General features: G+C 55.2%; 23 non-coding genes across 23 annotated transcripts; all 23 read left to right on the top strand.

The window, feature by feature from the left end:
- The first annotated feature begins 168 nt into the window (after positions 1–168).
- LOC126189446 (5S ribosomal RNA) lies at positions 169–287 on the top strand. The gene has a single exon (XR_007537952.1). It is a non-coding gene; the product is annotated as a 5S ribosomal RNA (ribosomal RNA).
- Positions 288–1,133: 846 nt separating this feature from the next.
- On the top strand, positions 1,134–1,252 carry LOC126189506 (5S ribosomal RNA). Its single transcript, XR_007538010.1, has one exon. It is a non-coding gene; the product is annotated as a 5S ribosomal RNA (ribosomal RNA).
- An 856-nt stretch (positions 1,253–2,108) lies between these two features.
- Positions 2,109–2,227, top strand: LOC126189293 (5S ribosomal RNA). The gene has a single exon (XR_007537929.1). It is a non-coding gene; the product is annotated as a 5S ribosomal RNA (ribosomal RNA).
- Positions 2,228–3,075: 848 nt separating this feature from the next.
- LOC126189304 (5S ribosomal RNA) lies at positions 3,076–3,194 on the top strand. Its single transcript, XR_007537930.1, has one exon. It is a non-coding gene; the product is annotated as a 5S ribosomal RNA (ribosomal RNA).
- Positions 3,195–4,041: 847 nt separating this feature from the next.
- LOC126189344 (5S ribosomal RNA) lies at positions 4,042–4,160 on the top strand. The gene has a single exon (XR_007537934.1). It is a non-coding gene; the product is annotated as a 5S ribosomal RNA (ribosomal RNA).
- An 842-nt stretch (positions 4,161–5,002) lies between these two features.
- Positions 5,003–5,121, top strand: LOC126189678 (5S ribosomal RNA). Its single transcript, XR_007538176.1, has one exon. It is a non-coding gene; the product is annotated as a 5S ribosomal RNA (ribosomal RNA).
- Positions 5,122–5,977: 856 nt separating this feature from the next.
- LOC126189440 (5S ribosomal RNA) lies at positions 5,978–6,096 on the top strand. Its single transcript, XR_007537946.1, has one exon. It is a non-coding gene; the product is annotated as a 5S ribosomal RNA (ribosomal RNA).
- An 852-nt stretch (positions 6,097–6,948) lies between these two features.
- Positions 6,949–7,067, top strand: LOC126189447 (5S ribosomal RNA). The gene has a single exon (XR_007537953.1). It is a non-coding gene; the product is annotated as a 5S ribosomal RNA (ribosomal RNA).
- An 856-nt stretch (positions 7,068–7,923) lies between these two features.
- LOC126189448 (5S ribosomal RNA) lies at positions 7,924–8,042 on the top strand. The gene has a single exon (XR_007537954.1). It is a non-coding gene; the product is annotated as a 5S ribosomal RNA (ribosomal RNA).
- Positions 8,043–8,899: 857 nt separating this feature from the next.
- LOC126189315 (5S ribosomal RNA) lies at positions 8,900–9,018 on the top strand. Its single transcript, XR_007537931.1, has one exon. It is a non-coding gene; the product is annotated as a 5S ribosomal RNA (ribosomal RNA).
- An 847-nt stretch (positions 9,019–9,865) lies between these two features.
- On the top strand, positions 9,866–9,984 carry LOC126189449 (5S ribosomal RNA). Its single transcript, XR_007537955.1, has one exon. It is a non-coding gene; the product is annotated as a 5S ribosomal RNA (ribosomal RNA).
- Positions 9,985–10,840: 856 nt separating this feature from the next.
- Positions 10,841–10,959, top strand: LOC126189326 (5S ribosomal RNA). Its single transcript, XR_007537932.1, has one exon. It is a non-coding gene; the product is annotated as a 5S ribosomal RNA (ribosomal RNA).
- Positions 10,960–11,806: 847 nt separating this feature from the next.
- Positions 11,807–11,925, top strand: LOC126189547 (5S ribosomal RNA). The gene has a single exon (XR_007538050.1). It is a non-coding gene; the product is annotated as a 5S ribosomal RNA (ribosomal RNA).
- Positions 11,926–12,772: 847 nt separating this feature from the next.
- LOC126189451 (5S ribosomal RNA) lies at positions 12,773–12,891 on the top strand. The gene has a single exon (XR_007537957.1). It is a non-coding gene; the product is annotated as a 5S ribosomal RNA (ribosomal RNA).
- Positions 12,892–13,734: 843 nt separating this feature from the next.
- Positions 13,735–13,853, top strand: LOC126189679 (5S ribosomal RNA). The gene has a single exon (XR_007538177.1). It is a non-coding gene; the product is annotated as a 5S ribosomal RNA (ribosomal RNA).
- Positions 13,854–14,709: 856 nt separating this feature from the next.
- LOC126189338 (5S ribosomal RNA) lies at positions 14,710–14,828 on the top strand. The gene has a single exon (XR_007537933.1). It is a non-coding gene; the product is annotated as a 5S ribosomal RNA (ribosomal RNA).
- An 856-nt stretch (positions 14,829–15,684) lies between these two features.
- LOC126189351 (5S ribosomal RNA) lies at positions 15,685–15,803 on the top strand. Its single transcript, XR_007537936.1, has one exon. It is a non-coding gene; the product is annotated as a 5S ribosomal RNA (ribosomal RNA).
- Positions 15,804–16,651: 848 nt separating this feature from the next.
- Positions 16,652–16,770, top strand: LOC126189363 (5S ribosomal RNA). The gene has a single exon (XR_007537937.1). It is a non-coding gene; the product is annotated as a 5S ribosomal RNA (ribosomal RNA).
- Positions 16,771–17,616: 846 nt separating this feature from the next.
- Positions 17,617–17,735, top strand: LOC126189463 (5S ribosomal RNA). The gene has a single exon (XR_007537968.1). It is a non-coding gene; the product is annotated as a 5S ribosomal RNA (ribosomal RNA).
- An 844-nt stretch (positions 17,736–18,579) lies between these two features.
- LOC126189680 (5S ribosomal RNA) lies at positions 18,580–18,698 on the top strand. Its single transcript, XR_007538178.1, has one exon. It is a non-coding gene; the product is annotated as a 5S ribosomal RNA (ribosomal RNA).
- Positions 18,699–19,539: 841 nt separating this feature from the next.
- On the top strand, positions 19,540–19,658 carry LOC126189681 (5S ribosomal RNA). Its single transcript, XR_007538179.1, has one exon. It is a non-coding gene; the product is annotated as a 5S ribosomal RNA (ribosomal RNA).
- An 856-nt stretch (positions 19,659–20,514) lies between these two features.
- Positions 20,515–20,633, top strand: LOC126189628 (5S ribosomal RNA). Its single transcript, XR_007538128.1, has one exon. It is a non-coding gene; the product is annotated as a 5S ribosomal RNA (ribosomal RNA).
- An 849-nt stretch (positions 20,634–21,482) lies between these two features.
- Positions 21,483–21,601, top strand: LOC126189683 (5S ribosomal RNA). Its single transcript, XR_007538181.1, has one exon. It is a non-coding gene; the product is annotated as a 5S ribosomal RNA (ribosomal RNA).
- The last annotated feature ends 705 nt before the right edge of the window (positions 21,602–22,306 follow it).

The following is a 22,306-nucleotide window of genomic DNA, read 5'->3' on the forward strand; positions in this document are numbered from 1 at the left end:
TTCGGCCGTCACTCTGCTGGGACGCCGGGCGCGCCTCCCCGCGCCGTCCTCGAGGAACTGGCGGTTGCGGAAGGAAGCGCTTTCGTCAAATGCGGCCGAAAACTAACATTTTGTGTGTTGGGAGAAAAGCCGAACGCGAATTCTGCCGTGCTCCTACATCAGATGAGCGCCAACGGCCATACCATGATGAATACACCGGTTCTCGTCCGATCACCGAAGTTAAGCATCATCGGGCCCGACTAGTACTTGGATGGGTGACCGCCTGGGAAACCCGGGTGCTGTTGGCTCCCTTACTGTTTTTTTTTTTTTATGTCGCCAGCCCAATTCTCAAACTACCTTTCTGTTGTGACAAAGATGCTTCCTTAAGCCTTTTAAACTACTGTAATGGAACGAAAATGCAGTAATTAACTCAGTTTGAGGGAGAATGTGCTAACCAAGTTTGCCAAGAAGACTTTGAAAACGACAAAACAGTACGAATGGGCAGGTGATTTCTGAAATACGTCACCGCCTATTGTTGTGTAGGTGTGTTGAGTTCCAAATTTGATTTGTAACCACGAATTTATTCCTTAGTCGTCTCGTCTCGTCTCGTCTCGTCCCGCAGACGTTTGTCGTGCTTGCGCTGTCATATGGACTACGACCCGAGCGGCAGCGAGCGGCAGTCGAGCAAAGTCGGGACAAGTCGGGACGGGGACAGGGACAGGGATAGGAATGGTGCGAATGCACTGCAAACTACGCAGACACCTGGTGTGAGGCGAGGCGAGGCGAGGCGTGGCGAGGCGAGGAAGCCCACATCGCTACCAGTGGGCCCTCCAGCACGACACTGCCACACCCCGCACAGGCCCTTGGCTGAACACCAGGGACAAGATGCGCCTTCCGCTAGTGTCGAAGGCTGCACGCGCCCAGCGAATGACAGGGGGTGCAACGAGCAGCAGTGCGTCTCACACACGCGGCGGTGCGCCCGCCAATTCGGCCGTCACTCTGCTGGGACGCCGGGCGCGCCTCCCCGCGCCGTCCTCGAGGAACTGGCGGTTGCGGAAGGAAGCGCTTTCGTCAAATGCGGCCGAAAACTAACATTTTGTGTGTTGGGAGAAAAGCCGAACGCGAATTCTGCCGTGCTCCTACATTAGATGAGCGCCAACGGCCATACCATGATGAATACACCGGTTCTCGTCCGATCACCGAAGTTAAACATCATCGGGCCCGGCTAGTACTTGGATGGGTGACCGCCTGGGAAACCCGGGTGCTGTTGGCTCCCTTACTGTTTTTTTTTGTTATGTCGCCAGCCCAATTTTCAAACTACCTTTCTGTTGTGACAAAGATGCTTCCTTAAGCCTTTTAAACTACTGTAATGGAACGAAAATGCAGTAATTAACTCAGTTTGAGGGAGAATGTGCTAACCAAGTTTGCCAAGAAGACTTTGAAAACGACAAAACAGTACGAATGGGCAGGTGATTTCTGAAATACGTCACCGCCTATTGTTGTGTAGGTGTGTTGAGTTCCAAATTTGATTTGTAACCACGAATTTATTCCTTAGTCGTCTCGTCTCGTCTCGTCTCGTCTCGTCTCGTCCCGCAGACGTTTGTCGTGCTTGCGCTGTCATATGGACCACGACCCGAGCGGCAGCGAGCGGCAGTCGAGCAAAGTCGGGACAAGTCGGGACGGGGACAGGGACAGGGATAGGAATGGTGCGAATGCACTGCAAACTTACGCAGACACCTGGTGTGAGGCGAGGCGAGGCGAGGCGAGGCGAGGCGAGGAAACCCACATCGCTACCAGTGGGCCCTCCAGCACGACACTGCCACACCCCGCACAGGCCCTCCGCTGAACACCAGGGACAAGATGCGTCCTCCGCTAGTGTCGAAGGCTGCACGCGCCCAGCGAATGACAGGGGGTGCAACGAGCAGCAGTGCGTCTCACACACGCGGCGGTGCGCCCGCCAATTCGGCCGTCACTCTGCTGGGACGCCGGGCGCGCCTCCCCGCGCCGTCCTCGAGGAACTGGCGGTTGCGGAAGGAAGCGCTTTCGTCAAATGCGGCCGAAAACTAACATTTTGTGTGTTGGGAGAAAAGCCGAACGCGAATTCTGCCGTGCTCCTACATTAGATGAGCGCCAACGGCCATACCATGATGAATACACCGGTTCTCGTCCGATCACCGAAGTTAAGCATCATCGGGCCCGGCTAGTACTTGGATGGGTGACCGCCTGGGAAACCCGGGTGCTGTTGGCTCCCTTACTGTTTTTTTTTTTGTTATGTCGCCAGCCCAATTTTCAAACTACCTTTCTGTTGTGACGAAGATGCTTCCTTAAGCCTTTTAAACTACTGTAATGGAACGAAAATGCAGTAATTAACTCAGTTTGAGGGAGAATGTGCTAACCAAGTTTGCCAAGAAGACTTTGAAAACGACAAAACACTACGAATCGGCAGGTGATTTCTGAAATACGTCACCGCCTATTGTTGTGTAGGTGTGTTGAGTTCCAAATTTGATTTGTAAAAACGAACTTATTCCTTAGTCGTCTCGTCTCGTCTCGTCTCGTCCCGCAGACGTTTGTCGTGCTTGCGCTGTCATATGGACCACGACCCGAGCGGCAGCGAGCGGCAGTCGAGCAAAGTCGGGACAAGTCGGGACGGGGACAGGGACAGGGATAGGAATGGTGCGAATGCACTGCAAACTTACGCAGACACCTGGTGTGAGGCGAGGCGAGGCGAGGCGAGGCGAGGCGAGGAAACCCACATCGCTACCAGTGGGCCCTCCAGCACGACACTGCCACACCCCGCACAGGCCCTCCGCTGAACACCAGGGACAAGATGCGTCCTCCGCTAGTGTCGAAGGCTGCACGCGCCCAGCGAATGACAGGGGGTGCAACGAGCAGCAGTGCGTCTCACACACGCGGCGGTGCGCCCGCCAATTCGGCCGTCACTCTGCTGGGACGCCGGGCGCGCCTCCCCGCGCCGTCCTCGAGGAACTGGCGGTTGCGGAAGGAAGCGCTTTCGTCAAATGCGGCCGAAGACTAACATTTTGTGTGTTGGGAGAAAAGCCGAACGCGAATTCTGCCGTGCTCCTACATTAGATGAGCGCCAACGGCCATACCATGATGAATACACCGGTTCTCGTCCGATCACCGAAGTTAAGCATCATCGGGCCCGGCTAGTACTTGGATGGGTGACCGCCTGGGAAACCCGGGTGCTGTTGGCTCCCTTACTGTTTTTTTTTTTGTTATGTCGCCAGCCCAATTTTCAAACTACCTTTCTGTTGTGACGAAGATGCTTCCTTAAGCCTTTTAAACTACTGTAATGGAACGAAAATGCAGTAATTAACTCAGTTTGAGGGAGAATGTGCTAACCAAGTTTGCCAAGAAGACTTTGAAAACGACAAAACACTACGAATCGGCAGGTGATTTCTGAAATACGTCACCGCCTATTGTTGTGTAGGTGTGTTGAGTTCCAAATTTGATTTGTAAAAACGAACTTATTCCTTAGTCGTCTCGTCTCGTCTCGTCTCGTCCCGCAGACGTTTGTCGTGCTTGCGCTGTCATATGGACCACGACCCGAGCGGCAGCGAGCGGCAGTCGAGCAAAGTCGGGACAAGTCGGGACGGGGACAGGGACAGGGATAGGAATGGTGCGAATGCACTGCAAACTACGCAGACACCTGGTGTGAGGCGAGGCGAGGCGAGGCGTGGCGAGGCGAGGAAGCCCACATCGCTACCAGTGGGCCCTCCAGCACGACACTGCCACACCCCGCACAGGCCCTCCGCTGTACACCAGGGACAAGATGCGTCCTCCGCTAGTGTCGAAGGCTGCACGCGCCCAGCGAATGACAGGGGGTGCAACGAGCAGCAGTGCGTCTCACACACGCGGCGGTGCGCCCGCCAATTCGGCCGTCACTCTGCTGGGACGCCGGGCGCGCCTCCCCGCGCCGTCCTCGAGGAACTGGCGGTTGCGGAAGGAAGCGCTTTCGTCAAATGCGGCCGAAAACTAACATTTTGTGTGTTGGGAGAAAAGCCGAACGCGAATTCTGCCGTGCTCCTACATTAGATGAGCGCCAACGGCCATACCATGATGAATACACCGGTTCTCGTCCGATCACCGAAGTTAAGCATCATCGGGCCCGGCTAGTACTTGGATGGGTGACCACCTGGGAAACCCGGGTGCTGTTGGCTCCCTTCCTGTTTTTTTTTTTGTTATGTCGCCAGCCCAATTTTCAAAGTACCTTTCTGTTGTGACAAAGATGCTTCCTTAAGCCTTTTAAACTACTGTAATGGTACGAAAATGCAGTAATTAACTCAGTTTGAGGGAGAATGTGCTAACCAAGTTTGCCAAGAAGACTTTGAAAACGACAAAACAGTACGAATCGGAAGGTGATTTCTGAAATACGTCACCGCCTATTGTTGTGTAGGAGTGTAGAGTTCCAAATTTGATTTGTAACCACGAATTTATTCCTTAGTCGTCTCGTCTCGTCTCGTCCCGCAGACGTTTGTCGTGCTTGCGCTGTCATATGGACCACGACCCGAGCGGCAGCGAGCGGCAGTCGTGCAAAGTCGGGACAAGTCGGGTGGGGGACAGGGACAGGGATAGGAATGGTGCGAATGCACTGCAAACTAAGCAGACACCTGGTGTGAGGCGAGGCGAGGCGAGGCGAGGCGAGGCGAGGAAGCCCACATCGCTACCATTGGGCCCTCCAGCACGACACTGCCACACCCCGCACAGGCCCTTGGCTGAACACCAGGGACAAGATGCGCCTTCCGCTAGTGTCGAAGGCTGCACGCGCCCAGCGAATGACAGGGGGTGCAACGAGCAGCAGTGCGTCTCACACACGCGGCGGTGCGCCCGCCAATTCGGCCGTCACTCTGCTGGGACGCCGGGCGCGCCTCCCCGCGCCGTCCTCGAGGAACTGGCGGTTGCGGAAGGAAGCGCTTTCGTCAAATGCGGCCGAAAACTAACATTTTGTGTGTTGGGAGAAAAGCCGAACGCGAATTCTGCCGTGCTCCTACATTAGATGAGCGCCAACGGCCATACCATGATGAATACACCGGTTCTCGTCCGATCACCGAAGTTAAGCAACATCGGGCCCGGCTAGTACTTGGATGGGTGACCGCCTGGAAAACCCGGGTGCTGCTGGCTCCCTTCCTGTTTTTCTTTTGTTATGTCGCCAGCCCAATTTTCAAACTACCTTTCTGTTGTGACAAAGATGCTTCCTTAAGCCTTTTAAACTACTGTAATGGAACGAAAATGCAGTAATTAACTCAGTTTGAGGGAGAATGTGCTAACCAAGTTTGCCAAGAAGACTTTGAAAACGACAAAACAGTACGAATGGGCAGGTGATTTCTGAAATACGTCACCGCCTATTGTTGTGTAGGTGTGTTGAGTTCCAAATTTGATTTGTAACCACGAATTTATTCCTTAGTCGTCTCGTCTCGTCTCGTCTCGTCTCGTCTCGTCCCGCAGACGTTTGTCGTGCTTGCGCTGTCATATGGACCACGACCCGAGCGACAGCGAGCGGCAGTCGAGCAAAGTCGGGACAAGTCGGGACGGGGACAGGGACAGGGATAGGAATGGTGCGAATGCACTGCAAACTACGCAGACACCTGGTGTGAGGCGAGGCGAGGCGAGGCGTGGCGAGGCGAGGAAGCCCACATCGCTACCAGTGGGCCCTCCAGCACGACACTGCCACACCCCGCACAGGCCCTCCGCTGTACACCAGGGACAAGATGCGTCCTCCGCTAGTGTCGAAGGCTGCACGCGCCCAGCGAATGACAGGGGGTGCAACGAGCAGCAGTGCGTCTCACACACGCGGCGGTGCGCCCGCCAATTCGGCCGTCACTCTGCTGGGACGCCGGGCGCGCCTCCCCGCGCCGTCCTCGAGGAACTGGCGGTTGCGGAAGGAAGCGCTTTCGTCAAATGCGGCCGAAAACTAACATTTTGTGTGTTGGGAGAAAAGCCGAACGCGAATTCTGCCGTGCTCCTACATTAGATGAGCGCCAACGGCCATACCATGATGAATACACCGGTTCTCGTCCGATCACCGAAGTTAAGCATCATCGGGCCCGGCTAGTACTTGGATGGGTGACCACCTGGGAAACCCGGGTGCTGTTGGCTCCCTTCCTGTTTTTTTTTTTGTTATGTCGCCAGCCCAATTTTCAAACTACCTTTCTGTTGTGACAAAGATGCTTCCTTAAGCCTTTTAAACTACTGTAATGGTACGAAAATGCAGTAATTAACTCAGTTTGAGGGAGAATGTGCTAACCAAGTTTGCCAAGAAGACTTTGAAAACGACAAAACAGTACGAATCGGAAGGTGATTTCTGAAATACGTCACCGCCTATTGTTGTGTAGGAGTGTAGAGTTCCAAATTTGATTTGTAACCACGAATTTATTCCTTAGTCGTCTCGTCTCGTCTCGTCCCGCAGACGTTTGTCGTGCTTGCGCTGTCATATGGACCACGACCCGAGCGGCAGCGAGCGGCAGTCGTGCAAAGTCGGGACAAGTCGGGTCGGGGACAGGGACAGGGATAGGAATGGTGCGAATGCACTGCAAACTAAGCAGACACCTGGTGTGAGGCGAGGCGAGGCGAGGCGAGGCGAGGCGAGGCGAGGCGAGGAAACCCACATCGCTACCAGTGGGCCCTCCAGCACGACACTGCCACACCCCGCACAAGCCCTCCGCTGAACACCAGGGACAAGATGCGTCCTCCGCTAGTGTCGAAGGCTGCACGCGCCCAGCGAATGACAGGGGGTGCAACGAGCAGCAGTGCGTCTCACACACGCGGCGGTGCGCCCGCCAATTCGGCCGTCACTCTGCTGGGACGCCGGGCGCGCCTCCCCGCGCCGTCCTCGAGGAACTGGCGGTTGCGGAAGGAAGCGCTTTCGTCAAATGCGGCCGAAAACTAACATTTTGTGTGTTGGGAGAAAAGCCGAACGCGAATTCTGCCGTGCTCCTACATCAGATGAGCGCCAACGGCCATACCATGATGAATACACCGGTTCTCGTCCGATCACCGAAGTTAAGCATCATCGGGCCCGACTAGTACTTGGATGGGTGACCGCCTGGGAAACCCGGGTGCTGTTGGCTCCCTTACTGTTTTTTTTTTTTTATGTCGCCAGCCCAATTCTCAAACTACCTTTCTGTTGTGACAAAGATGCTTCCTTAAGCCTTTTAAACTACTGTAATGGAACGAAAATGCAGTAATTAACTCAGTTTGAGGGAGAATGTGCTAACCAAGTTTGCCAAGAAGACTTTGAAAACGACAAAACAGTACGAATGGGCAGGTGATTTCTGAAATACGTCACCGCCTATTGTTGTGTAGGTGTGTTGAGTTCCAAATTTGATTTGTAACCACGAATTTATTCCTTAGTCGTCTCGTCTCGTCTCGTCTCGTCTCGTCTCGTCCCGCAGACGTTTGTCGTGCTTGCGCTGTCATATGGACCACGACCCGAGCGGCAGCGAGCGGCAGTCGAGCAAAGTCGGGACAAGTCGGGACGGGGACAGGGACAGGGATAGGAATGGTGCGAATGCACTGCAAACTACGCAGACACCTGGTGTGAGGCGAGGCGAGGCGAGGCGTGGCGAGGCGAGGAAGCCCACATCGCTACCAGTGGGCCCCCCAGCACGACACTGCCACACCCCGCACAGGCCCTCCGCTGAACACCAGGGACAAGATGCGTCCTCCGCTAGTGTCGAAGGCTGCACGCGCCCAGCGAATGACAGGGGGTGCAACGAGCAGCAGTGCGTCTCACACACGCGGCGGTGCGCCCGCCAATTCGGCCGTCACTCTGCTGGGACGCCGGGCGCGCCTCCCCGCGCCGTCCTCGAGGAACTGGCGGTTGCGGAAGGAAGCGCTTTCGTCAAATGCGGCCGAAAACTAACATTTTGTGTGTTGGGAGAAAAGCCGAACGCGAATTCTGCCGTGCTCCTACATCAGATGAGCGCCAACGGCCATACCATGATGAATACACCGGTTCTCGTCCGATCACCGAAGTTAAGCATCATCGGGCCCGACTAGTACTTGGATGGGTGACCGCCTGGGAAACCCGGGTGCTGTTGGCTCCCTTACTGTTTTTTTTTTTTTATGTCGCCAGCCCAATTCTCAAACTACCTTTCTGTTGTGACAAAGATGCTTCCTTAAGCCTTTTAAACTACTGTAATGGAACGAAAATGCAGTAATTAACTCAGTTTGAGGGAGAATGTGCTAACCAAGTTTGCCAAGAAGACTTTGAAAACGACAAAACAGTACGAATGGGCAGGTGATTTCTGAAATACGTCACCGCCTATTGTTGTGTAGGTGTGTTGAGTTCCAAATTTGATTTGTAACCACGAATTTATTCCTTAGTCGTCTCGTCTCGTCTCGTCTCGTCCCGCAGACGTTTGTCGTGCTTGCGCTGTCATATGGACTACGACCCGAGCGGCAGCGAGCGGCAGTCGAGCAAAGTCGGGACAAGTCGGGACGGGGACAGGGACAGGGATAGGAATGGTGCGAATGCACTGCAAACTTACGCAGACACCTGGTGTGAGGCGAGGCGAGGCGAGGCGAGGCGAGGCGAGGCGAGGCGAGGAAACCCACATCGCTACCAGTGGGCCCTCCAGCACGACACTGCCACACCCCGCACAGGCCCTCCGCTGAACACCAGGGACAAGATGCGTCCTCCGCTAGTGTCGAAGGCTGCACGCGCCCAGCGAATGACAGGGGGTGCAACGAGCAGCAGTGCGTCTCACACACGCGGCGGTGCGCCCGCCAATTCGGCCGTCACTCTGCTGGGACGCCGGGCGCGCCTCCCCGCGCCGTCCTCGAGGAACTGGCGGTTGCGGAAGGAAGCGCTTTCGTCAAATGCGGCCGAAAACTAACATTTTGTGTGTTGGGAGAAAAGCCGAACGCGAATTCTGCCGTGCTCCTACATTAGATGAGCGCCAACGGCCATACCATGATGAATACACCGGTTCTCGTCCGATCACCGAAGTTAAGCATCATCGGGCCCGGCTAGTACTTGGATGGGTGACCGCCTGGGAAACCCGGGTGCTGTTGGCTCCCTTACTGTTTTTTTTTTTGTTATGTCGCCAGCCCAATTTTCAAACTACCTTTCTGTTGTGACGAAGATGCTTCCTTAAGCCTTTTAAACTACTGTAATGGAACGAAAATGCAGTAATTAACTCAGTTTGAGGGAGAATGTGCTAACCAAGTTTGCCAAGAAGACTTTGAAAACGACAAAACACTACGAATCGGCAGGTGATTTCTGAAATACGTCACCGCCTATTGTTGTGTAGGTGTGTTGAGTTCCAAATTTGATTTGTAAAAACGAACTTATTCCTTAGTCGTCTCGTCTCGTCTCGTCTCGTCCCGCAGACGTTTGTCGTGCTTGCGCTGTCATATGGACCACGACCCGAGCGGCAGCGAGCGGCAGTCGAGCAAAGTCGGGACAAGTCGGGACGGGGACAGGGACAGGGATAGGAATGGTGCGAATGCACTGCAAACTACGCAGACACCTGGTGTGAGGCGAGGCGAGGCGAGGCGTGGCGAGGCGAGGAAGCCCACATCGCTACCAGTGGGCCCCCCAGCACGACACTGCCACACCCCGCACAGGCCCTCCGCTGAACACCAGGGACAAGATGCGTCCTCCGCTAGTGTCGAAGGCTGCACGCGCCCAGCGAATGACAGGGGGTGCAACGAGCAGCAGTGCGTCTCACACACGCGGCGGTGCGCCCGCCAATTCGGCCGTCACTCTGCTGGGACGCCGGGCGCGCCTCCCCGCGCCGTCCTCGAGGAACTGGCGGTTGCGGAAGGAAGCGCTTTCGTCAAATGCGGCCGAAAACTAACATTTTGTGTGTTGGGAGAAAAGCCGAACGCGAATTCTGCCGTGCTCCTACATCAGATGAGCGCCAACGGCCATACCATGATGAATACACCGGTTCTCGTCCGATCACCGAAGTTAAGCATCATCGGGCCCGACTAGTACTTGGATGGGTGACCGCCTGGGAAACCCGGGTGCTGTTGGCTCCCTTACTGTTTTTTTTTTTTATGTCGCCAGCCCAATTCTCAAACTACCTTTCTGTTGTGACAAAGATGCTTCCTTAAGCCTTTTAAACTACTGTAATGGAACGAAAATGCAGTAATTAACTCAGTTTGAGGGAGAATGTGCTAACCAAGTTTGCCAAGAAGACTTTGAAAACGACAAAACAGTACGAATGGGCAGGTGATTTCTGAAATACGTCACCGCCTATTGTTGTGTAGGTGTGTTGAGTTCCAAATTTGATTTGTAACCACGAATTTATTCCTTAGTCGTCTCGTCTCGTCTCGTCTCGTCCCGCAGACGTTTGTCGTGCTTGCGCTGTCATATGGACTACGACCCGAGCGGCAGCGAGCGGCAGTCGAGCAAAGTCGGGACAAGTCGGGACGGGGACAGGGACAGGGATAGGAATGGTGCGAATGCACTGCAAACTTACGCAGACACCTGGTGTGAGGCGAGGTGAGGCGAGGCGAGGCGAGGCGAGGCGAGGCGAGGAAACCCACATCGCTACCAGTGGGCCCTCCAGCACGACACTGCCACACCCCGCACAGGCCCTCCGCTGAACACCAGGGACAAGATGCGTCCTCCGCTAGTGTCGAAGGCTGCACGCGCCCAGCGAATGACAGGGGGTGCAACGAGCAGCAGTGCGTCTCACACACGCGGCGGTGCGCCCGCCAATTCGGCCGTCACTCTGCTGGGACGCCGGGCGCGCCTCCCCGCGCCGTCCTCGAGGAACTGGCGGTTGCGGAAGGAAGCGCTTTCGTCAAATGCGGCCGAAAACTAACATTTTGTGTGTTGGGAGAAAAGCCGAACGCGAATTCTGCCGTGCTCCTACATTAGATGAGCGCCAACGGCCATACCATGATGAATACACCGGTTCTCGTCCGATCACCGAAGTTAAGCATCATCGGGCCCGGCTAGTACTTGGATGGGTGACCGCCTGGGAAACCCGGGTGCTGTTGGCTCCCTTACTGTTTTTTTTTTTGTTATGTCGCCAGCCCAATTTTCAAACTACCTTTCTGTTGTGACGAAGATGCTTCCTTAAGCCTTTTAAACTACTGTAATGGAACGAAAATGCAGTAATTAACTCAGTTTGAGGGAGAATGTGCTAACCAAGTTTGCCAAGAAGACTTTGAAAACGACAAAACACTACGAATCGGCAGGTGATTTCTGAAATACGTCACCGCCTATTGTTGTGTAGGTGTGTTGAGTTCCAAATTTGATTTGTAAAAACGAACTTATTCCTTAGTCGTCTCGTCTCGTCTCGTCTCGTCCCGCAGACGTTTGTCGTGCTTGCGCTGTCATATGGACCACGACCCGAGCGGCAGCGAGCGGCAGTCGAGCAAAGTCGGGACAAGTCGGGACGGGGACAGGGACAGGGATAGGAATGGTGCGAATGCACTGCAAACTACGCAGACACCTGGTGTGAGGCGAGGCGAGGCGAGGCGTGGCGAGGCGAGGAAGCCCACATCGCTACCAGTGGGCCCCCCAGCACGACACTGCCACACCCCGCACAGGCCCTCCGCTGAACACCAGGGACAAGATGCGTCCTCCGCTAGTGTCGAAGGCTGCACGCGCCCAGCGAATGACAGGGGGTGCAACGAGCAGCAGTGCGTCTCACACACGCGGCGGTGCGCCCGCCAATTCGGCCGTCACTCTGCTGGGACGCCGGGCGCGCCTCCCCGCGCCGTCCTCGAGGAACTGGCGGTTGCGGAAGGAAGCGCTTTCGTCAAATGCGGCCGAAAACTAACATTTTGTGTGTTGGGAGAAAAGCCGAACGCGAATTCTGCCGTGCTCCTACATTAGATGAGCGCCAACGGCCATACCATGATGAATACACCGGTTCTCGTCCGATCACCGAAGTTAAGCATCATCGGGCCCGGCTAGTACATGGATGGGTGACCGCCTGGGAAACCCGGGTGCTGTTGGCTCCCTTACTGTTTTTTTTTTGTTATGTCGCCAGCCCAATTTTCAAACTACCTTTCTGTTGTGACGAAGATGCTTCCTTAAGCCTTTTAAACTACTGTAATGGAACGAAAATGCAGTAATTAACTCAGTTTGAGGGAGAATGTGCTAACCAAGTTTGCCAAGAAGACTTTGAAAACGACAAAACACTACGAATCGGCAGGTGATTTCTGAAATACGTCACCGCCTATTGTTGTGTAGGTGTGTTGAGTTCCAAATTTGATTTGTAAAAACGAACTTATTCCTTAGTCGTCTCGTCTCGTCTCGTCTCGTCCCGCAGACGTTTGTCGTGCTTGCGCTGTCATATGGACCACGACCCGAGCGGCAGCGAGCGGCAGTCGAGCAAAGTCGGGACAAGTCGGGACGGGGACAGGGACAGGGATAGGAATGGTGCGAATGCACTGCAAACTTACGCAGACACCTGGTGTGAGGCGAGGCGAGGCGAGGCGAGGCGAGGCGAGGAAACCCACATCGCTACCAGTGGGCCCTCCAGCACGACACTGCCACACCCCGCACAGGCCCTCCGCTGAACACCAGGGACAAGATGCGTCCTCCGCTAGTGTCGAAGGCTGCACGCGCCCAGCGAATGACAGGGGGTGCAACGAGCAGCAGTGCGTCTCACACACGCGGCGGTGCGCCCGCCAATTCGGCCGTCACTCTGCTGGGACGCCGGGCGCGCCTCCCCGCGCCGTCCTCGAGGAACTGGCGGTTGCGGAAGGAAGCGCTTTCGTCAAATGCGGCCGAAAACTAACATTTTGTGTGTTGGGAGAAAAGCCGAACGCGAATTCTGCCGTGCTCCTACATTAGATGAGCGCCAACGGCCATACCATGATGAATACACCGGTTCTCGTCCGATCACCGAAGTTAAGCATCATCGGGCCCGGCTAGTACTTGGATGGGTGACCACCTGGGAAACCCGGGTGCTGTTGGCTCCCTTCCTGTTTTTTTTTTTTGTTATGTCGCCAGCCCAATTTTCAAAGTACCTTTCTGTTGTGACAAAGATGCTTCCTTAAGCCTTTTAAACTACTGTAATGGTACGAAAATGCAGTAATTAACTCAGTTTGAGGGAGAATGTGCTAACCAAGTTTGCCAAGAAGACTTTGAAAACGACAAAACAGTACGAATCGGAAGGTGATTTCTGAAATACGTCACCGCCTATTGTTGTGTAGGAGTGTAGAGTTCCAAATTTGATTTGTAACCACGAATTTATTCCTTAGTCGTCTCGTCTCGTCTCGTCCCGCAGACGTTTGTCGTGCTTGCGCTGTCATATGGACCACGACCCGAGCGGCAGCGAGCGGCAGTCGTGCAAGGTCGGGACAAGTCGGGACGGGGACAGGGACAGGGATAGGAATGGTGCGAATGCACTGCAAACTACGCAGACACCTGGTGTGAGGCGAGGCGAGGCGAGGCGAGGCGAGGCGAGGAAGCCCACATCGCTACCATTGGGCCCTCCAGCACGACACTGCCACACCCCGCACAGGCCCTTGGCTGAACACCAGGGACAAGATGCGCCTTCCGCTAGTGTCGAAGGCTGCACGCGCCCAGCGAATGACAGGGGGTGCAACGAGCAGCAGTGCGTCTCACACACGCGGCGGTGCGCCCGCCAATTCGGCCGTCACTCTGCTGGGACGCCGGGCGCGCCTCCCCGCGCCGTCCTCGAGGAACTGGCGGTTGCGGAAGGAAGCGCTTTCGTCAAATGCGGCCGAAAACTAACATTTTGTGTGTTGGGAGAAAAGCCGAACGCGAATTCTGCCGTGCTCCTACATTAGATGAGCGCCAACGGCCATACCATGATGAATACACCGGTTCTCGTCCGATCACCGAAGTTAAGCAACATCGGGCCCGGCTAGTACTTGGATGGGTGACCGCCTGGAAAACCCGGGTGCTGCTGGCTCCCTTCCTGTTTTTCTTTTGTTATGTCGCCAGCCCAATTTTCAAACTACCTTTCTGTTGTGACAAAGATGCTTCCTTAAGCCTTTTAAACTACTGTAATGGAACGAAAATGCAGTAATTAACTCAGTTTGAGGGAGAATGTGCTAACCAAGTTTGCCAAGAAGACTTTGAAAACGACAAAACACTACGAATCGGCAGGTGATTTCTGAAATACGTCACCGCCTATTGTTGTGTAGGTGTGTTGAGTTCCAAATTTGATTTGTAACCACGAATTTATTCCTTAGTCGTCACGTCTCGTCTCGTCTCGTCTCGTCTCGTCCCGCAGACGTTTGTCGTGCTTGCGCTGTCATATGGACCACGACCCGAGCGGCAGCGAGCGGCAGTCGAGCAAAGTCGGGACAAGTCGGGACGGGGACAGGGACAGGGATAGGAATGGTGCGAATGCACTGCAAACTACGCAGACACCTGGTGTGAGGCGAGGCGAGGCGAGGCGTGGCGAGGCGAGGAAGCCCACATCGCTACCAGTGGGCCCCCCAGCACGACACTGCCACACCCCGCACAGGCCCTCCGCTGAACACCAGGGACAAGATGCGTCCTCCGCTAGTGTCGAAGGCTGCACGCGCCCAGCGAATGACAGGGGGTGCAACGAGCAGCAGTGCGTCTCACACACGCGGCGGTGCGCCCGCCAATTCGGCCGTCACTCTGCTGGGACGCCGGGCGCGCCTCCCCGCGCCGTCCTCGAGGAACTGGCGGTTGCGGAAGGAAGCGCTTTCGTCAAATGCGGCCGAAAACTAACATTTTGTGTGTTGGGAGAAAAGCCGAACGCGAATTCTGCCGTGCTCCTACATTAGATGAGCGCCAACGGCCATACCATGATGAATACACCGGTTCTCGTCCGATCACCGAAGTTAAGCATCATCGGGCCCGGCTAGTACTTGGATGGGTGACCGCCTGGGAAACCCGGGTGCTGTTGGCTCCCTTACTGTTTTTTTTTTTTTATGTCGCCAGCCCAATTTTCAAACTACCTTTCTGTTGTGACAAAGATGCTTCCTTAAGCCTTTTAAACTACTGTAATGGAACGAAAATGCAGTAATTAACTCAGTTTGAGGGAGAATGTGCTAACCAAGTTTGCCAAGAAGACTTTGAAAACGACAAAACAGTACGAATGGGCAGGTGATTTCTGAAATACGTCACCGCCTATTGTTGTGTAGGTGTGTTGAGTTCCAAATTTGATTTGTAACCACGAATTTATTCCTTAGTCGTCTCGTCTCGTCTCGTCTCGTCTCGTCTCGTCCCGCAGACGTTTGTCGTGCTTGCGCTGTCATATGGACCACGACCCGAGCGGCAGCGAGCGGCAGTCGAGCAAAGTCGGGACAAGTCGGGACGGGGACAGGGACAGGGATAGGAATGGTGCGAATGCACTGCAAACTACGCAGACACCTGGTGTGAGGCGAGGCGAGGCGAGGCGTGGCGAGGCGAGGAAGCCCACATCGCTACCAGTGGGCCCCCCAGCACGACACTGCCACACCCCGCACAGGCCCTCCGCTGAACACCAGGGACAAGATGCGTCCTCCGCTAGTGTCGAAGGCTGCACGCGCCCAGCGAATGACAGGGGGTGCAACGAGCAGCAGTGCGTCTCACACACGCGGCGGTGCGCCCGCCAATTCGGCCGTCACTCTGCTGGGACGCCGGGCGCGCCTCCCCGCGCCGTCCTCGAGGAACTGGCGGTTGCGGAAGGAAGCGCTTTCGTCAAATGCGGCCGAAAACTAACATTTTGTGTGTTGGGAGAAAAGCCGAACGCGAATTCTGCCGTGCTCCTACATTAGATGAGCGCCAACGGCCATACCATGATGAATACACCGGTTCTCGTCCGATCACCGAAGTTAAGCATCATCGGGCCCGGCTAGTACTTGGATGGGTGACCGCCTGGGAAACCCGGGTGCTGTTGGCTCCCTTACTGTTTTTTTTTTTTTTATGTCGCCAGCCCAATTTTCATACTACCTTTCTGTTGAGACAAAGATGCTTCCTTAAGCCTTTTAAACTACTGTAATGGAACGAAAATGCAGTAATTAACTCAGTTTGAGGGAGAATGTGCTAACCAAGTTTGCCAAGAAGACTTTGAAAACGACAAAACAGTACGAATGGGCAGGTGATTTCTGAAATACGTCACCGCCTATTGTTGTGTAGGTGTGTTGAGTTCCAAATTTGATTTGTAACCACGAATTTATTCCTTAGTCGTCTCGTCTCGTCTCGTCTCGTCCCGCAGACGTTTGTCGTGCTTGCGCTGTCATATGGACTACGACCCGAGCGGCAGCGAGCGGCAGTCGAGCAAAGTCGGGACAAGTCGGGACGGGGACAGGGACAGGGATAGGAATGGTGCGAATGCACTGCAAACTTACGCAGACACCTGGTGTGAGGCGAGGCGAGGCGAGGCGAGGCGAGGCGAGGAAACCCACATCGCTACCAGTGGGCCCTCCAGCACGACACTGCCACACCCCGCACAGGCCCTCCGCTGAACACCAGGGACAAGATGCGTCCTCCGCTAGTGTCGAAGGCTGCACGCGCCCAGCGAATGACAGGGGGTGCAACGAGCAGCAGTGCGTCTCACACACGCGGCGGTGCGCCCGCCAATTCGGCCGTCACTCTGCTGGGACGCCGGGCGCGCCTCCCCGCGCCGTCCTCGAGGAACTGGCGGTTGCGGAAGGAAGCGCTTTCGTCAAATGCGGCCGAAAACTAACATTTTGTGTGTTGGGAGAAAAGCCGAACGCGAATTCTGCCGTGCTCCTACATTAGATGAGCGCCAACGGCCATACCATGATGAATACACCGGTTCTCGTCCGATCACCGAAGTTAAGCATCATCGGGCCCGGCTAGTACTTGGATGGGTGACCGCCTGGGAAACCCGGGTGCTGTTGGCTCCCTTACTGTTTTTTTTTTGTTATGTCGCCAGCCCAATTTTCAAACTACCTTTCTGTTGTGACGAAGATGCTTCCTTAAGCCTTTTAAACTACTGTAATGGAACGAAAATGCAGTAATTAACTCAGTTTGAGGGAGAATGTGCTAACCAAGTTTGCCAAGAAGACTTTGAAAACGACAAAACACTACGAATCGGCAGGTGATTTCTGAAATACGTCACCGCCTATTGTTGTGTAGGTGTGTTGAGTTCCAAATTTGATTTGTAAAAACGAACTTATTCCTTAGTCGTCTCGTCTCGTCTCGTCTCGTCCCGCAGACGTTTGTCGTGCTTGCGCTGTCATATGGACCACGACCCGAGCGGCAGCGAGCGGCAGTCGAGCAAAGTCGGGACAAGTCGGGACGGGGACAGGGACAGGGATAGGAATGGTGCGAATGCACGGCAAACTACGCAGACACCTGGTGTGAGGCGAGGCGAGGCGAGGCGTGGCGAGGCGAGGAAGCCCACATCGCTACCAGTGGGCCCTCCAGCACGACACTGCCACACCCCGCACAGGCCCTCCGCTGAACACCAGGGACAAGATGCGTCCTCCGCTAGTGTCGAAGGCTGCACGCGCCCAGCGAATGACAGGGGGTGCAACGAGCAGCAGTGCGTCTCACACACGCGGCGGTGCGCCCGCCAATTCGGCCGTCACTCTGCTGGGACGCCGGGCGCGCCTCCCCGCGCCGTCCTCGAGGAACTGGCGGTTGCGGAAGGAAGCGCTTTCGTCAAATGCGGCCGAAAACTAACATTTTGTGTGTTGGGAGAAAAGCCGAACGCGAATTCTGCCGTGCTCCTACATTAGATGAGCGCCAACGGCCATACCATGATGAATACACCGGTTCTCGTCCGATCACCGAAGTTAAGCATCATCGGGCCCGGCTAGTACTTGGATGGGTGACCACCTGGGAAACCCGGGTGCTGTTGGCTCCCTTCCTGTTTTTTTTTTTTTGTTATGTCGCCAGCCCAATTTTCAAAGTACCTTTTTGTTGTGACAATGATGCTTCCTTAAGCCTTTTAAACTACTGTAATGGTACGAAAATGCAGTAATTAACTCAGTTTGAGGGAGAATGTGCTAACCAAGTTTGCCAAGAAGACTTTGAAAACGACAAAACAGTACGAATCGGAAGGTGATTTCTGAAATACGTCACCGCCTATTGTTGTGTAGGAGTGTAGAGTTCCAAATTTGATTTGTAACCACGAATTTATTCCTTAGTCGTCTCGTCTCGTCTCGTCCCGCAGACGTTTGTCGTGCTTGCGCTGTCATATGGACCACGACCCGAGCGGCAGCGAGCGGCAGTCGTGCAAAGTCGGGACAAGTCGGGACGGGGACAGGGACAGGGATAGGAATGGTGCGAATGCACTGCAAACTACGCAGACACCTGGTGTGAGGCGAGGCGAGGCGAGGCGAGGCGAGGCGAGGAAGCCCACATCGCTACCATTGGGACCTCCAGCACGACACTGCCACACCCCGCACAGGCCCTTGGCTGAACACCAGGGACAAGATGCGCCTTCCGCTAGTGTCGAAGGCTGCACGCGCCCAGCGAATGACAGGGGGTGCAACGAGCAGCAGTGCGTCTCACACACGCGGCGGTGCGCCCGCCAATTCGGCCGTCACTCTGCTGGGACGCCGGGCGCGCCTCCCCGCGCCGTCCTCGAGGAACTGGCGGTTGCGGAAGGAAGCGCTTTCGTCAAATGCGGCCGAAAACTAACATTTTGTGTGTTGGGAGAAAAGCCGAACGCGAATTCTGCCGTGCTCCTACATTAGATGAGCGCCAACGGCCATACCATGATGAATACACCGGTTCTCGTCCGATCACCGAAGTTAAGCAACATCGGGCCCGGCTAGTACTTGGATGGGTGACCGCCTGGAAAACCCGGGTGCTGCTGGCTCCCTTCCTGTTTTTCTTTTGTTATGTCGCCAGCCCAATTTTCAAACTACCTTTCTGTTGTGACAAAGATGCTTCCTTAAGCCTTTTAAACTACTGTAATGGTACGAAAATGCAGTAATTAACTCAGTTTGAGGGAGAATGTGCTAACCAAGTTTGCCAAGAAGACTTTGAAAACGACAAAACAGTACGAATCGGAAGGTGATTTCTGAAATACGTCACCGCCTATTGTTGTGTAGGAGTGTAGAGTTCCAAATTTGATTTGTAACCACGAATTTATTCCTTAGTCGTCTCGTCTCGTCTCGTCCCGCAGACGTTTGTCGTGCTTGCGCTGTCATATGGACCACGACCCGAGCGGCAGCGAGCGGCAGTCGTGCAAGGTCGGGACAAGTCGGGACGGGGACAGGGACAGGGATAGGAATGGTGCGAATGCACTGCAAACTACGCAGACACCTGGTGTGAGGCGAGGCGAGGCGAGGCGAGGCGAGGCGAGGAAGCCCACATCGCTACCATTGGGCCCTCCAGCACGACACTGCCACACCCCGCACAGGCCCTTGGCTGAACACCAGGGACAAGATGCGCCTTCCGCTAGTGTCGAAGGCTGCACGCGCCCAGCGAATGACAGGGGGTGCAACGAGCAGCAGTGCGTCTCACACACGCGGCGGTGCGCCCGCCAATTCGGCCGTCACTCTGCTGGGACGCCGGGCGCGCCTCCCCGCGCCGTCCTCGAGGAACTGGCGGTTGCGGAAGGAAGCGCTTTCGTCAAATGCGGCCGAAAACTAACATTTTGTGTGTTGGGAGAAAAGCCGAACGCGAATTCTGCCGTGCTCCTACATTAGATGAGCGCCAACGGCCATACCATGATGAATACACCGGTTCTCGTCCGATCACCGAAGTTAAGCAACATCGGGCCCGGCTAGTACTTGGATGGGTGACCGCCTGGAAAACCCGGGTGCTGCTGGCTCCCTTCCTGTTTTTCTTTTGTTATGTCGCCAGCCCAATTTTCAAACTACCTTTCTGTTGTGACAAAGATGCTTCCTTAAGCCTTTTAAACTACTGTAATGGAACGGAAATGCAGTAATTAACTCAGTTTGAGGGAGAATGTGCTAACCAAGTTTGCCAAGAAGACTTTGAAAACGACAAAACAGTACGAATGGGCAGGTGATTTCTGAAATACGTCACCGCCTATTGTTGTGTAGGTGTGTTGAGTTCCAAATTTGATTTGTAACCACGAATTTATTCCTTAGTCGTCTCGTCTCGTCTCGTCTCGTCTCGTCTCGTCCCGCAGACGTTTGTCGTGCTTGCGCTGTCATATGGACCACGACCCGAGCGGCAGCGAGCGGCAGTCGAGCAAAGTCGGGACAAGTCGGGACGGGGACAGGGACAGGGATAGGAATGGTGCGAATGCACTGCAAACTACGCAGACACCTGGTGTGAGGCGAGGCGAGGCGAGGCGTGGCGAGGCGAGGAAGCCCACATCGCTACCAGTGGGCCCCCCAGCACGACACTGCCACACCCCGCACAGGCCCTCCGCTGAACACCAGGGACAAGATGCGTCCTCCGCTAGTGTCGAAGGCTGCACGCGCCCAGCGAATGACAGGGGGTGCAACGAGCAGCAGTGCGTCTCACACACGCGGCGGTGCGCCCGCCAATTCGTCCGTCACTCTGCTGGGACGCCGGGCGCGCCTCCCCGCGCCGTCCTCGGGGAACTGGCGGTTGCGGAAGGAAGCGCTTTCGTCAAATGCGGCCGAAAACTAACATTTTGTGTGTTGGGAGAAAAGCCGAACGCGAATTCTGCCGTGCTCCTACATTAGATGAGCGCCAACGGCCATACCATGATGAATACACCGGTTCTCGTCCGATCACCGAAGTTAAGCATCATCGGGCCCGGCTAGAACTTGGATGGGTGACCGCCTGGGAAACCCGGGTGCTGTTGGCTCCCTTACTGTTTTTTTTTTTTTTTATGTCGCCAGCCCAATTTTCAAACTACCTTTCTGTTGTGACAAAGATGCTTCCTTAAGCCTTTTAAACTACTGTAATGGAACGAAAATGCAGTAATTAACTCAGTTTGAGGGAGAATGTGCTAACCAAGTTTGCCAAGAAGACTTTGAAAACGACAAAACAGTACGAATGGGCAGGTGATTTCTGAAATACGTCACCGCCTATTGTTGTGTAGGTGTGTTGAGTTCCAAATTTGATTTGTAACCACGAATTTATTCCTTAGTCGTCTCGTCTCGTCTCGTCTCGTCCCGCAGACGTTTGTCGTGCTTGCGCTGTCATATGGACTACGACCCGAGCGGCAGCGAGCGGCAGTCGAGCAAAGTCGGGACAAGTCGGGACGGGGACAGGGACAGGGATAGGAATGGTGCGAATGCACTGCAAAATTACGCAGACACCTGGTGTGAGGCGAGGCGAGGCGAGGCGAGGCGAGGCGAGGAAACCCACATCGCTACCAGTGGGCCCTCCAGCACGACACTGCCACACCCCGCACAGGCCCTCCGCTGAACACCAGGGACAAGATGCGTCCTCCGCTAGTGTCGAAGGCTGCACGCGCCCAGCGAATGACAGGGGGTGCAACGAGCAGCAGTGCGTCTCACACACGCGGCGGTGCGCCCGCCAATTCGGCCGTCACTCTGCTGGGACGCCGGGCGCGCCTCCCCGCGCCGTCCTCGAGGAACTGGCGGTTGCGGAAGGAAGCGCTTTCGTCAAATGCGGCCGAAAACTAACATTTTGTGTGTTGGGAGAAAAGCCGAACGCGAATTCTGCCGTGCTCCTACATTAGATGAGCGCCAACGGCCATACCATGATGAATACACCGGTTCTCGTCCGATCACCGAAGTTAAGCAACATCGGGCCCGGCTAGTACTTGGATGGGTGACCGCCTGGAAAACCCGGGTGCTGCTGGCTCCCTTCCTGTTTTTCTTTTGTTATGTCGCCAGCCCAATTTTCAAACTACCTTTCTGTTGTGACAAAGATGCTTCCTTAAGCCTTTTAAACTACTGTAATGGTACGAAAATGCAGTAATTAACTCAGTTTGAGGGAGAATGTGCTAACCAAGTTTGCCAAGAAGACTTTGAAAACGACAAAACAGTACGAATCGGAAGGTGATTTCTGAAATACGTCACCGCCTATTGTTGTGTAGGAGTGTAGAGTTCCAAATTTGATTTGTAACCACGAATTTATTCCTTAGTCGTCTCGTCTCGTCTCGTCCCGCAGACGTTTGTCGTGCTTGCGCTGTCATATGGACCACGACCCGAGCGGCAGCGAGCGGCAGTCGTGCAAGGTCGGGACAAGTCGGGACGGGGACAGGGACAGGGATAGGAATGGTGCGAATGCACTGCAAACTACGCAGACACCTGGTGTGAGGCGAGGCGAGGCGAGGCGAGGCGAGGCGAGGAAGCCCACATCGCTACCATTGGGCCCTCCAGCACGACACTGCCACACCCCGCACAGGCCCTTGGCTGAACACCAGGGACAAGATGCGCCTTCCGCTAGTGTCGAAGGCTGCACGCGCCCAGCGAATGACAGGGGGTGCAACGAGCAGCAGTGCGTCTCACACACGCGGCGGTGCGCCCGCCAATTCGGCCGTCACTCTGCTGGGACGCCGGGCGC

The sequence above is a fragment of the Schistocerca cancellata genome, chromosome 5, assembly GCF_023864275.1.
Source record: "Schistocerca cancellata isolate TAMUIC-IGC-003103 chromosome 5, iqSchCanc2.1, whole genome shotgun sequence".
In the NCBI taxonomy this organism is placed as follows: Eukaryota; Metazoa; Arthropoda; class Insecta; order Orthoptera; family Acrididae; genus Schistocerca; species Schistocerca cancellata.